Genomic DNA, 7,626 nt, shown 5'->3' with positions numbered 1-7,626 from the left:
CAGGTTTTCGGATTATCCAGAGTTCAGGTTTCTCTGCATTTGTAATTTGAGTCGATCCAAAACATACTGTAGACATCAAAATTAAGTACAATTACCTGTATCACGTGTTTCTGGAAAGTTTAAATGTGATGTATAAATAATATAGCACAATAAAAGTCACAAAAGCTGCACTATGTATTTAAAAAGATATGTATTATGTTAAATAGGGAAATTATAAAAATGGTAAGTCATTTTTATACTTCGATTATTAACAATTGAAATTCAATTATAACAATGTTACGGCTTATCAGTCAAATATGAAAAAATTCAAAGAGATGGGATTGTAATTGAATAAGCACAAAACTTCTTAAAAATTGTAATAATAATGACATTAAAAAAGTACGTATAAACTGTAAACTAAAACGCTATAATTTTTGTATTATAAAAAATTATTGTATTTTAGATACTTTCTGAAATTCATGTTTTTTATGAATGACGAGTAATCAAGGGAACCAAAAACAAAAAGGTATAATGACTTGTTATAGTTAACATGTTTGGTGCATATTAAAACATGGAGAAACGTGTTTATCGTTCAGTATAAATAGAAGAGTTTGTGATAAATTCAAAACCATGTATAATTCGAAAAGTGGTTAATAATACGGGAATTCTCGTTTTCAAAGGGTTTAAACGTTCCACATATCACTCTACAGTTTCCTAAAGAAACCAAGATGTTGAAGCTCTTAGCCGAACTTTTGACTGTGCTTCACGATGTTCAAGGTTCCCTTGATTACTCTTTCCCTCTGAATGAATTCCTCTTCATTACAATTTGTCAAACAAGTAGTTGGTATACTTTTAATTTAGTGGAGTCAAGTATAAACAATTTTATTTGTATAAATTTGATTTTTGATTTTTGAGAACATTAAGGCAGATATACCTATTAGATAGTTAACCAATTGATAATAATATTATAGTTATATAACGCATTTATTGTAAATGTAAACAGCTGACGCAAGCCATGCATCATTACTTGTAATCAAATCGTGATGCGTGCAATATCACAAGATATGTGTGTGTCAGAAATACACTGTTAAAATGGAAACTTTAAAACACATTTAATTTATGATAGATTTGTTCTAAAGTGTTAAAATAAAGAAATTGTAATATTAATCGTACTGAAAATTTCAATTTATTGTCAGTCTAGTGTGTGTGTATGTGTGTGTGTGTGTGTGGAAGTCAAATTTACAAGGATGATTCTAGAACATTGAGGCCCATTTGAAAAATAAGAAACATTTGTTCTTTAAAGCAGAGCGTATATGTATCCCTTTAGAAGCAACCCTTGTGGGAACCAAGATACTTGCCACAGCGGTGGCAAAACATATAAATGTGAATGTCCGTTGAACTACATAAATGATGGTAATGCCTGCGGTGTGTAACATCAAAAGAAAAGAAGAGTAAGCGCTATACCCAATTACCTGTATTTACAGCACATGTAATCAAGTTCTTCAAATGAGAAATTGTGTCCTACCCTTAATAAATGAATGAGACCTTGGAGAAAACTAGTAAATTTGAGTAATCTGCGCATTCCACTTTCTAAGTTAACAGGCTCATTAGAAATTTTTATGCAAGATGAGACTTTCCGTATTCAATGACGATCGATATTGTAATAGAATGGAATCCCTACCATTTCAGTTCGTTTTGGAAGTGGAAAATACTAGAAAGACGCTACATTTCATAACTAATGCATGAATTAAAACATGTCCTCAACGATTTTCAATATATATTTTCATGAATTTAAATGTTAAAAAGAACTATTATAAGTGTAAATTAAGAATTGAAAAAAATATGTAGACAAAAGACAATGTTTGTTGATTTTTTTTATTCCGCGGATGTTTTTCTTTCGATTTCGCCTGAACAGATATTAGTATGCGCATTATAAGTCTTCACTTTTATTTGAATTTTGCCTGATTATCATTTATTGTTGAATTTTACAGCAATAAGGCAACCCTTGTGGAAACTATGGAACATGTGATCATAATGGCACAAATCATTGGTGCAAATATGCAGCCGGTTACCAAGGGAAACCGTGTGGTAATTTAGTTTAACATTCACACTTTCAAATTCTCATCTGAACAATGATAATAAATATGTTTATTCATTGCACCGGCTATACATTTTAACAACCGAAAGCATATATACAAGACAGAGTAAATAATATGTTATTAAATTACGGACAAGAAAAGTTGAAAAGATAAATAAAACTTCAGATGAAGTGAATAAAGTAAATTACGAATAAAATTCGATTTGAAAAATTTGACATTTGTCTCTACAAATATATATTGACACTGCATAAAGTATTTTAGAGAGAATAAACTATATTAGTTAAACATTTCGTTTCAGTACGAATCCAAGATTATGGCTATTGTGACAGTGTTGGTAAATAAAAACAAACAACTGTAAAATAGACATTTATTTCAATACAGTTGTGTATTTGATTGAAATAAAAGAGTGTCACAGATTAATTTCTTTGTTAGTTACTTTACATGTCTTTTAACATTCAACAATTTTGATTGGATATATAAGTAATGAAATATAAGCAAAAAAAAAAAAAAAAAAAAAAAAAACCCCGAAGCGTCAAAAACAATTCAAATACATAAAATTCCTGTTATTAAGATAGCAGGCTATCGATTTTTGAGAATTTAATGCACCGGAATATAATACTACTAAATTATACATCGATGGAAAGCTTTATTCTAACTCTATCGAAATATGGATGTCGTCCGCATCAATTATGGTTACGTCTCTAGCAAAATTGGTCAAAAGTCAATCAAGATTTTAAAGAAAAAATGTTGTATTATTTTTGTATGACTAACTTCTATTTACTGGTAAAAAATCAAAACCCGTTACATCAGATCAGCTCAAATTCCATCTTCTACAAGAATCAATAGCTACATTTAAGAAAAAAAACTTGCAAATAGAGCCGTCTTCAGTTGTTGTTGGTAAACATGACAAAAACTTTCAATTTTTTGCAGTCCAAAATGAAAGGCCGACCTTGACCTTTGAGATATCGAAATGTAAAATAAGAAAGTAAATATTTAAAAACCACATTCTTAAATTACTTTTAATATCTAACATTTGCAGTAATATATCGAATTTTTCATTTAAAAAGCTCAAATACAAGTTCCCATTTGGTCCATTGTGGAAATACTTCATATAATGTCAAAGATAATCATATAATACTAAATAAAACTGTCTAGGTCTCAGTATGGTATTAATTTTCCCATAGACTTCTATAGTAAAGTGCATATTTTTAGGATTTAAAAAAATATATGTAAATTGATTCAATAAAACTTTCACTTATGTAGTATTTCTAAGGACATGTGAAAAAATAATTTCCCGCAAAGAAAATAGGGTGAGTCCACGAAGATCGGACAGAAAAGTAGTCTTGAACTATAAATAGCCATTTTCTCTACTTTCACTTTCGTTTTGCACTCATCAAACCAACCTTTTCAGTGAACATTTTTATGTTATTATATTACATTTTCTTTAAAAATAATTGTCATCATATAGTATGATGTTTGCTCTATTTCATAAGCATTGTTCATATATATTTTGACAAGACATTAGTTTGTAGAGAGGCAAAAAGAAAATGCACTGTATTTTTATAGCATCCATGTTTTGACGTATATCCACTCAGGGAAATGTAATGCGATACTGGTACCTTTAGTACGCCAAAGTTTTCTATAACCATCTTAGTTATTGAAAAATTTTGCAATAAACATGGAATATTACTAAGTTCAAAGAACGCCTCTGAACCTGCCTATACTAGCTACAACGTAAACTATCAGGCTGTTGAGAACCAGAATTAAAGTATGTATTAATTTTGAAAAAAGACAATACCAATAATGCAATTAATGCAGTTCAAAGAAAAATAGTCTCCATATCGTTTTAAACATAGTCAAATGTGAACATTTAAATGTTGTCAATCTAAATCCTAGTTATTTTGGCTCTGTTCAGTTGATGTTACATTTGAGTCTTAATGTAAAGCAAAATGCCGTTTGCTACATGTATCGATCGACCAAGACTCCTTATTTTTTGTTTATAGGTTTTTTAATGAGAGAAGTTTCGGAATTATGGTATGTTTATACAGTTATAATTGCAATTAAAAATTTGCATGATATCACTTTATCCCTTATTTTATATATATGGAGTCCTAGAGGTACCAAATCGTACATAAATATTTAAATGTTCTCTTTCTTTCTTTTGTCTTCGTTAGATACGCTATATTAAAACATGCACGCACAATAAATCGTACAGGTAAAATAACTTGATTTGTTTTGTCTTCATTCTAAATGTCAAATAATATATGAATTGTGATATGTGTTGTTGCCACAGATGAATGGAAAGTTGACAATTCTGAATAATTACGTTTGTCGTAAAGTTTGATCAAAGTAGGTCAAGACATGAGGTTGACTTCACATGTCTGTAGTATTCATTATTAAGTTCTTTGGGGTAGATGCGATGTATCAAATCCCCAAACTAGGATTGTTTAACAATTATACGTCATCTATATAGCGGAAATTGAGATTAAAGGATCTAGCTAAGTGATGTTCTTTGTTTCAGATCAGATCAGTCATAAAGTCAGCCTCGTAAGGGTGAATTTATGGATCAGCAAGTAAAGGAGCACAATTTGTTCCCATTGTAATGTAATGCTGCCAGTTTGTTGAAATATGCTGTCGATAAAAAATTTCAGCATTTTGAAAACATCTTCTGTAAACATGCATAAAAATGTGTTTCTTTAATTCCAAAGCCTCACTAATTAGTCTTAATTAACTGATTAACATTGACACAGGAGGCTGACATTTTTCCCAGCATGTATCATGATTATGACGTATCTGTGGCACTGATCTATCATGTAATGCTTCATCTTAACATGTGGTCACACAAGAAACAAAATTTGTGTTAAAGAGAAAATATTATTCAAAACAAATTTTTAATGAAAAATATTAAACTGGTAATTATTTAAGAAATCAACATTAAGTGTAAAAAAATAAAAACTGAGAATTGAAAATACTTTTTAAAAATTCAATATCATTTGAGAAACACAGCAGGTCATTAGACAAGAAGTAGATGTAAATAATACTATACTTTTATAGCTTGTTTATGACAAAAACAAAATTGAGAAAAATGAAAAATGATAAAAAAAAGTTTAATTTTTCTCTTTGTTTGCATTGCATTAAAATTTCAAATTCAAGGATATAAACCTCTTTAATTTGTAAAAAAAAAGTTTATATCAATTTAAAAAAAAATTACTTTTGATTTAGTTTCTAATTCAACTTAATTGTCTCTAAAATTAAGAGAAACATATTTATATTGCATGAATGAGTAATGTATAGATACTAATATAATACATCAGCAGTGTCAATGACTTGAATAAAAAAATAAATATATGCCCTTTTGTTCCAATATTTCCTTTTGTACATTCCATTTATCAGAAATTTTCACAACCATATACATTATTTTTATTTCTGACAAACTGTACAGTCTTCACAGTTCTAGGACTGTTTACTTTATACAACATCAAATAAAGTGCCACATTTACATCATAATTAGTGCTACCATCTGTAATTTTGCAGTAAGGGAGATTATATTATAGCAAAGATGGCTGCCCCCTGTAACCATAGATTTAGAGCAATTATCCGCTCTTATTAAGTAATTAAGTGCAATATAGGAAAACGAACTTAAGATTCTTCTTTTGTTATGTAAAGACTACCAATATATCCCAAATGTTGAAAAGGGTTCCTATTCCCTTAAATGCTATCATATTCTGATAAGTTTTTAGGATCCAAATTGAATTAATACCACTACGGGAGTAACAAGTGTTGTGGTAGGACTGGAGACCCTCTTTGAGAGCTGTGAGTATAGAAGTTGAAAGTTTTAAAAAAGGTTTGGTGGTACATTTTTATGCTATGTAGCGTTGTTAGTATGGATTCTTGTGGAGTTTATGATCCTATACATAGACGGCAAATCAAAATCATCGTCTTTGGTAGAGAAACCAAAAGAGGATGATTTTAAACTAGACAAAAGATATATCTGTCTGAAGGTGAATAGGTTTGGATGCATCTTTTTCCCTAGGCTACCGTGGTCTTTGGCCATGGCTACGTTTATTTCTGGGACAGGTGTCAAACAACATTATTACTTCGATTTCATTGTTATCTGAACTAGATAAACGAAGATAAATTCCCAGTGCCTTTATGTTATCGTTAAAACGATAATGCATTGCACTACCTTACTCTTTAATCAAAAACAACTCCCTATTGGTGCGGTATGGTTAAGTCTATAAGATATGTTACAGTACAGCCCTTTGGCATACTACTTTTCTAATCTTTACTTAAAACCCATTCACAATTTTATTTATATAACATGAAAGGTGAGAAAAGTGTTCTGGAAGAGTCAGGGACTCCAATTAAGCTCTCTTTATTCAAACATGTACATGTATTTTAAAATGACCACATGCTGTAAGCTTACCTTTCCAGATTAACACACAGTTTTTCGTGAAGAACCTTAAATTACGTCTGCTGTAAAAGAACAAACTGAAAATTTGTCGTACTTTTAATATCACGTACCAAAACATACGTTCATGGAGTGTGTTAGTTATAATGGTTCTATTTAGATCTCAAGATTGACACCTATGTACATTTTTTGGCTGAAAATTAGGTCACGAAAGATATATACCAAGGGTTACAAATTAACATATATGAACAAACTCATCCAGTGGACTCCCATATAAAATACTTGAAAATCTCAATTGAAAGTCCTTGTCATCGATTTTCACGTTCATGTCATGCACTCGGATTTTGATGTATTTGATTGATGCCTCTGCATCATTTTGCTTATATTGCGTTACCTTTTAATCTTATTGTCGTTGCTGAATATAAAAAGACAAGTAAATAACAAAGAAAATGTATTCTCATGAAAGAGACATTTTAATACATAACAAAGATAGTTACTTAAGCAAAATGTTCTTATATAAATTACTTGTGTATTTTCTCCCAAACATACTTTAATGGTGTGTAAATTGAGTGTCTACTTACCAAAAACTTATTTGTAGAGACAAATGTCAGACTTTTTAAATTACGTTTCATGTGTTACTCATTTCATTTACTCTTTCTATCTGGCGATTTTTGTTCTCTTCTTTGTCTGTAAATTGAACCAACCCTGGGTTTTAGAATTTGCTATCGATCGTAAAGATGTACAAATGGTGCAATCAATAACTATAACAATTTTGTTTTTGTTTTTTGTTTGTTTGTTTTGTTTTTGTTTGTTTTGTTTTTGTTTTTTGTTTTGTTTTGTTTGTTTTTGGCGTTTTGGTTTTTTTTTGTTTGTTCTGGGATTTTTATTGCTTAGGCTGAAATATTAAATATTTTTATTTTCTCTTCTTTTTTTTCGTTTTGTTTTGTTTTTTGGGGTTGTTTTTTTTTGGGGGGGTGCTTTTGTTTGTTTGTTTGTTTTTTTTTCTTTCTGGGATTTTTATTGCTAGGGCTGAAATATTAAATATTTGTATTTTCTCTTCTTTTTTTTTCGCCAAATTGCGTATTTAGATAGTCTTTGTTTTATATGTATTGACATGTAAAGTAACTAATAAAGAAA

At 29.7% G+C, this 7,626-nt stretch overlaps 1 long non-coding RNA gene across 2 annotated transcripts; it reads left to right on the top strand.

The window, feature by feature from the left end:
• Positions 1-2,498, top strand: LOC148612687 (uncharacterized). Of its 2 annotated transcripts, XR_015924469.1 has the most exons (4): positions 1-222; positions 1,283-1,430; positions 1,971-2,067; positions 2,377-2,498. It is a non-coding gene; the product is annotated as an uncharacterized LOC148612687 (long non-coding RNA). The 2 variants fall into 2 exon arrangements; XR_015924470.1 differs by lacking the exon at positions 1,283-1,430 and having other exon boundaries at positions 14-222.
• Positions 2,499-7,626: the final 5,128 nt, after the last annotated feature.

The sequence above is a fragment of the Perna viridis genome, chromosome 7, assembly GCF_037379345.1.
Source record: "Perna viridis isolate PV_CMFRI_1.1 ecotype Kerala chromosome 7, ASM3737934v1, whole genome shotgun sequence".
In the NCBI taxonomy this organism is placed as follows: domain Eukaryota; kingdom Metazoa; phylum Mollusca; class Bivalvia; order Mytilida; family Mytilidae; genus Perna; species Perna viridis.
This window is presented reverse-complemented; position numbering and strand designations above follow the sequence as displayed.